General features: G+C 33.5%; 1 pseudogene; it reads left to right on the forward strand.

Moving 5' to 3' along the window:
• Positions 1 to 476: 476 nt before the first annotated feature.
• Positions 477 to 7,321, forward strand: LOC121391785 (annotated as a pseudogene).
• The last annotated feature ends 432 nt before the right edge of the window (positions 7,322 to 7,753 follow it).

Here is a 7,753-nt window from a genome sequence, read left to right on the forward strand (position 1 = left end):
ATTCCAGAGCTAATTGAGCAGGATCCATAGGGAAACCCTCAGCCATTTTATACAGCAGTAAGTCTTGTTATAAAGACAATAGCACAGAGAATATCTTATAAATTCTTTCCTGGCTCAAAGAAGCTTTTGACTCAAGTAGAGAGAGAAATAACTAATTAAAATAAGTTAGAAATGAGTAAAGGTCTTGTATAGAAGTTGTAGTTTTGCCAAATTTAGTGGTTTTCTTTCTGTGAGCTATTTATCAAGTACAAAAGTCAGTTATCTCGTTTCCTAGAAAATAGTGCTGATCTGGCAAAAAGACAATCGCTTCTTGACTTACTCTGTCGACTGAGTCCTTCGAGAGCACTATTAGTAGGCACTAATAACTAGCAGAGAGGTCTTTGAGATCGACAAAAGACCGAAAAATGTAGATTTACCTCGAGTAATCTCTACGACTTGGTTCTTTATTGATCAATAATGAATTGTTATGACGTCATATGACGTTCTTCGATTCACAGTGGGTGGAAGTATGGCTACCAGAAACAAGAGCTGCCAGGAAGAGAACCAAAGGTGAGTCACGTGATGAGACAGCACAGTTTATTTGCAATTTTAATTTCTTTAATTACCTAAATTTTTATTTTAAACCTTTTCTTTTGCAATAGGTTCTGAAGACGAGGGTGCAAGTGCCTCAAAAAAGGTAAAACAGTTCAATGGGAGTGGCTTGGAGATGGCGGGAAGTGGACGCCATATTCAGAAGAACATAATGAGACGTTGATAGACTCGTTTTGTGTAGGAGCTGATGAAATGACTATGGCCGTTGCTAAAGGGGTTAAAATGAAAATTAGATTTCGAACCATGTCTCAAGTTAACGTCACTACTGGTTGGCCTCGAGATATACGCTGTGTTCCTATAGGAACAACCAATTATAAGCCCTCAGTTTGGGAATGGAATGAAGGTGGAGTTTGGAAGAGGTGTGGTTTGTGTGCTGTTCACATGTTCGTTAATCCATCCATCCATCATCATCCATTCATCATCCATTCATCATCCATCTATCAATTCTTCTATCTCTCCATTCGTCCATTCATCTATACAGATATCCAGAAAGCACTAGACGACATCTTGAGGCGGCCTACTTGTCTGATGTTGATAGTTTAGGAGTCACATTGGCTACCAAACGTTACAATATTGACTTAAAAGGAGAGGAAATGGAAGATGAATCTAATAGTTCATCAAAATGGAAAATACGACGAGTTGATCCTGATGATGTGAATTACAATGGTAATAAATGGATGAATGATTTATGAAGAGACAGATGGATAGATGGGTAGATAGATAAATAAATGAGACAATGGACAGACAAAATTAATGATTTAATTAGATAATGAATATTTCTTGTTATAGAATACGAGTGGGTGTGGCAAGATGATTATGGCAATTGGAAGAATTATTCTGATGCAGATTCTCAATCTCTTGAATCTTCATTTGCAGCTGGCACTGTCAATGTAGCCATGACAATAAACGGACGACCTTACATGTTGGATTTGATGAAAATGGAACAGACCAATACTGTTACTAAAGTCAGTCGGAAGATAAAACGAAGACTACAAGGTTCCTCGGACAGTACTCCTTCTACTAGTGGTTCAGCAGTGGATGTTGTAAAGATTTCTATGAGTGTTGATTCAAGTGGGCGTGTCAAAAAAGTTGTACGGCGCACTCCAAGAACAGAAGCTTCATCTGTTCCAGGATCATCCAATGGTCAAAGTATATTTCTATATGTTGTGTTAACGTGATATTAAACAATAGATTCAATGAACCATATCGTGTTAAACTGATCAAGTGATCATTATCATTATATGTCATTTCCTATTATAATAGGTAACATTGTTACATCTGCCACATCTACTGTATCATCTGCTACTACCACTACTGCTACTACTACTACTAGTAATAGTGCTAGTAATGATAATAATGATATGGAGTTGTCTTCAACTGCTACTATTCTTCTGAAGTTATTAGATTAAGTTAGATTTTGTAACAGCTCTCTCTCTCTCTCTCTCTCTCTCTCTCTCTCTCTCTCTCTCTCTCTGTAGATTTGAAATCTCATGTATTCTCTGGAAAAGCTCCAGTTGATTCAGAATGCACACAAAAATTAGGAAAGGTACAAATAATACATGTACTCATTATACCCTCATATCAGGATATATACCCTAATATCAGAATGTACACCCTAATATCCTATATAATACTTACCCTCTTATATCCTCAATATAGGCTCACGTCTACACAGAAGGAAGTGAAGTATGGAACTCAATGCTAAATCAGGTAAGATATCTCCATGTAGAAACATGTACATTTCATTATACATGTACATGTACTCTCCATAACACATCCTGTCTAACATTGTGGTTAATTGATATTAGTCACTATAATATCCTTTAACAATATTATCATATGTCACTAGTAACATCCACACATCACGTCATCACGTGTACCTAGAGTATATGTACATGTACACCCACATGTGCATGTAATCTATGTACATGTACATGTAATAAATGTACATGTAGATGTAATCTAGCTACATGTAGATGTGATCTAGGTACATGTAGATGTGATCTAGGTACATGTAGATGTGATCTAGGTACATGTAGATGTAATCTAGCTACATTTAGATGTAATCTAGCTACATGTACATGTATTCTAGCTACATGTACATGTAATATATGTACATGTATATGTCATATTAAGTACATGTATATGTCATATTAAGTACATGTACATGTGTAGGTGTATCTTAGTAAGGTGCTTATTTACTCGTTCTTTTCTCCACTTTAGACTAATTTGAAGAACAATAATAATAAATTTTATTTACTACAGCTGTTAGTTGATGATAATAAACCACTTTATAGCGTCTGGTTTCGGTGGGGACGAGGTAAACCCTGTCAATAATACTATTAATTACCAACCATAATTATAACATAATATAGTGTGATATTTTTTGTATTTATTAATAGTTGGTAAAGTTGGACAACATCAGTTGTTATCATTTGGTGGAGATTTAGAGTCAGCTAAAGATACTTTCAGAAAGAAGTAAGACTTTATCTCAACAAGTTATAAAGATACTATAAAGAGGACATACCATTATCCATTGTAACACTGAGATTCTTTATAATTGTACAGTTACTAAATGTCTTTAATATTATTTTGAAAGAGACAGCTTCAAATAATACATGTACATTATCATAATATGTACAAGTACATATTATAATAACATGTAATTTTTAACTCTGATAGATTTTTATGATAAGACTCAAAATGATTGGAATGATAAAGACTCATTTGTAAAAGTGCCCGGAAAATACGATCTCCTTGAAATGGATTATGAAGCTAAAGTATGGATGAATAATAATACAATGGATATATGGATGGACTAATGGATAAATAGGTTCTAGTATATGGACAGTACAATTAGAATAATGGACACATTGTTAGGTTAATTAATAAGCATCCCACAATGACCACAAAACTGACCAAACTAGTTTATCAAACTAGTTATATCTGGAAGCCCAACTACTCACAGACATACTATAGTTCATTAATTAATTGACCTCAACAATTTGGAAAGAAGACCAAATTTAAGAAATTCTTCAATCAAAACATTATGAGATAAAATTTTGACCTCACTCTCTCTTGTCCTGTCAATTTTTATCTTTATTTACTCAAACAGTCTGATCACAGCTCATAATTATCTTTGTGAGAACATTCCATTAATAATTGATATAATCTTGATGTTAATTACATCAGATGTCATATATAGTCTGAGAGACACATTTATTTTAGAGACTTGCATTTTATGATACCTGTCATGATATCATGTTACATTGTCTGGTTTTGTTCCTTTCTTTTGTGGTTTTAGAGAATGTTATTTGATAATAAATTGGTTTTGTTTTTGTGGTTTATGGGATCACGGTCGCCATGGCAACATTGTCTTCAACCGTATATCCATTTATTTGTCTATTTATCCATCTATCCATTTGTGTATTTTGTACATGATGGACATACATATTGTTATAGCAACAGTTGCTATGGAGACAATCGTTAATACAGTATTTTTTTTTTGTATTTCTTTATAAATCCATTGTTCAATCTGGATATTCATTACATTGTATATATATCCATTGCTCTAACTATAAATCCATTGCATGTGTATATATATATCCATTGCTCTATCTATAAACCATTGTACTGTGTATATACATCCATTACTCTCTAACTATACATCCATTTTAATATTCATTATCTATTTCATTGTATTGTTAATAGGAGGAGAAAGAAGAGACAGATGCTCCAGAAGATATAAAGGGAGAGTCTATCAAACCAAGCCTCAATCAAAAACTGGACAAACGAGTTCAGGTAACCTGTTTTGATAAAATTACATGCTTTGTATGAGGCATGGGTAGTCATGACAACCATTGAAATATGTTTTAATCAATTAATTTGTTCTTAATAATATTCATACCTTTTAATTAGTGGTAATATTTTTTCAGTAAATATATTTTTGTTATTTTCCATTAGGAGTTAATTCAGTTAATATGTAATGTACAAGCTATGGAGGATGTTGTCAAGGAGATGAAATATGATACTAAAAAGCTCCTTTAGGTTGATAATGATATAATCCTTTTACACTATCTCACTCACTCTCTCTGTCTTTCTGTCTCTCTCTCTGTGTCTCTCTCTGTCTCTTTCTCTCTCTCTCTCTCTCTTTCTGTCTCTGGTCTCTCTCTCTCTATCTCTGTCTCTGTCTCCTGTCTCGTCTCTCTGTCTCTCTGTCTCTGTCTGTCTCTGTCTCTCTCTCTCTCTCTCTCTCTTTCATCTCTCTCTCTCTGTCTCTCTCTCTGTCTCTCTCTCTCTCTAGGTAAACTACAACAGTCTCAATCAAGTCAGGCTATACAGCTCTAAGAAGATTGAATCTCTTATTCAATCTAATAATACAAGGGGTGATCCCATTTATGCAAGCTTGTGATGAATTTTATTACAAGAATACCACATGATTTTGGGTAAATGGATGAACAGATAATATATGGATGGATGGATGGATGGATGGATGGATGGATAAATGACATCCAATAACATATAGAATGAGACGTCCCCCATTAATTACAACTGATGAAGAAGTCAAGCAGAAATTAGCACTCTTAGAGGTTAATCTTGTATTGTAAAGACCCACACCCCCTTATTAACTTCACCACAGGCCCTCAGTGACATCCAGATAGCATGACAGTCCTTCAAAGAACAGATTATGAAATGGAACATCCATACGATCATCATTATAAAGGATTACATTGTGATCTGAAACCATTAGATGAAGACGATGAAATAATTGATCTTATTAAGAAGTAAGATAGATAGATAGATAGATAGATAGATAGATAGATAGATAGATTGATGGATGGATGGATGGCTAGATTAATAATATGGATCAACAGATCATATGATGTGTTATAACTAAATGGATTGATGAGTTTCATATTATTATAGAGTTTCATGATATTATATTAGATATGTTACACAAAACCACGGACGTACACATAGAAATTCTCTCTCGATGTTCAACAAGTCTATGAGATTAATAGAGAGGGGGAGGAGGACAGCATTTAAAGATGTAGGTAATCGTCAGTTGCTATGGCACGGATCTCGTCTCACTAATTTGGTTTGGAATTTTAAGTCAAGGATTACGTATTGCACCACCTGAAGCACCTGTTACTGGATATATGGTAATTAGTGTGGGGTGGTGAGGACACAACCCATTTAATTGAATTTATTTTCTAGTTTGGTAAAGGTATCTATTTTGCTGACATCTGTTCTAAAAGTGCTAATTATTGTTTTGCCACGCCCGTTAGAAATGAAGGGTTACTTCTGTTAAGTGAGGTATTAAAGTCAATCCATCCATCAAAGGGTATATCGATTTTTTTACTTGTCTGTCCATTAGGTATCCTTGGGAAAACCTAACGAGTTATTAGCAGCTGACTATAATGCTCATCGTTTACCTAAAGATACTCATAGTGTCAAAGGTTTAGGTCGAATTGCTCCTGACTCCGCCCACAATCATACCCTGTAAGCCATATAATATATATAGTAGCTATATGATGTCATCTATATTGTGTACTATTAATAGACCTGATGGCTGTGTGATACCACTGGTCAAGCTATTAATACTGAAGTGGAGAATAAAGGGGATATACCCTTAATTATAATGAGTTTATTGTTTATGATACTAGCCAGGTATGTACCATAGTAACATGTACCATCCATCATATCCATATGTATGAAATATACCTTTTTATCGGATCCCATCTAGTACTTTAAATCTAGTTTAGGACATATCCTCTATATTGAGGACAAGTCCCATACTAATACTTTAGTGTATTATACAACCTCTATATTGAGGACAAGTCCCATACTAATACTTTAGTGTATTATACAACTCTATATTGAGGACACTTGTTCTAGTCCCATACTAATACTTTAGTGTATTATACAACCTCTATATTGAGGACAAGTCCCATACTAATACTTTAGTGTATTATACAACCTCTATATTGAGGACACTTGTTCTAGTCCCATACTAATACTTTAGTGTATTATACAACCTCTATATTGAGGACACTTGTTCTAGTCCCATACTAATACTTTAGTGTATTATACAACCTCTATATTGAGGACACTTGTTCTAGTCCCATACTAATACTTTAGTGTATTATACAACTCTATATTGAGGACACTTGTTCTAGTCCCTACTAATACTTTAGTGTATTATACAACCTCTATATTGAGGACAAGTCCCATACTAATACTTTAGTGTATTATACAACCTCTATATTGAGGACACTTGTTCTAGTCCCATACTAATACTTTAGTGTATTATACAACCTCTATATTGAGGACACTTGTTCTAGTCCCATACTAATACTTTAGTGTATTATACAACCTCTATATTGAGTACACTTGTTCTAGTCCCATACTAATACTTTAGTGTATTATACAACCTCTATATTGAGGACACTTGTTCTAGTCCCATACTACTACTTTAGTGTATTATACAACCTTTATATTGAGGATACCTCTGATGAAGCATCCCTCTTTCTATATGTAACAAGAAGATAGAAGTTTAAAGGATCATGAACAGATATCTTTAATAGTCAGTGAATGAATCCATATATTTTAGAGTACATGTTCCTATAGATACAGTATATATTATATTATTTTAATATGAAGTAATATTATATTACCTTTCCAGGTTAAAATGCGATATTTACTTCGTGTCAAATTTAACTTCAAGTAATCTACAACATTAATATTTGATAAATTGATAATCTATTTTTGACATCTACTGGCCACCCAGATAGTACAACACCACCCACATCTTTTATATAATATTATATAACACAATAGAACAATTGTGAAGTGTGACATATTGATATATGATATTCATGAGGTCATAAAACAATTGAATTTCTAATTAAACTTATTGTTAAAGATATTTATAACATTCAGACCACCTTAACATTATTGATGAGCTGTGCTATTATATTTAAATATTGTTAAAACAATTTTGAGTTCAGTTTTTGAAAATTTAAATCAAGGAGTCCTTTTGAAATGTTAGCATTCAATTCTAGTGGAGCACATCCTATAACTTCTCCAGTTGTTTACTATGACTACTGCAGATGTACTGCAAAGAACGTCCAGTAAGTTATCAACTTTATAAAATAGATGC

The sequence above is a fragment of the Gigantopelta aegis genome, unplaced genomic scaffold, assembly GCF_016097555.1.
Source record: "Gigantopelta aegis isolate Gae_Host unplaced genomic scaffold, Gae_host_genome ctg2950_pilon_pilon, whole genome shotgun sequence".
NCBI lineage: Eukaryota > Metazoa > Mollusca > Gastropoda > Neomphalida > Peltospiridae > Gigantopelta > Gigantopelta aegis.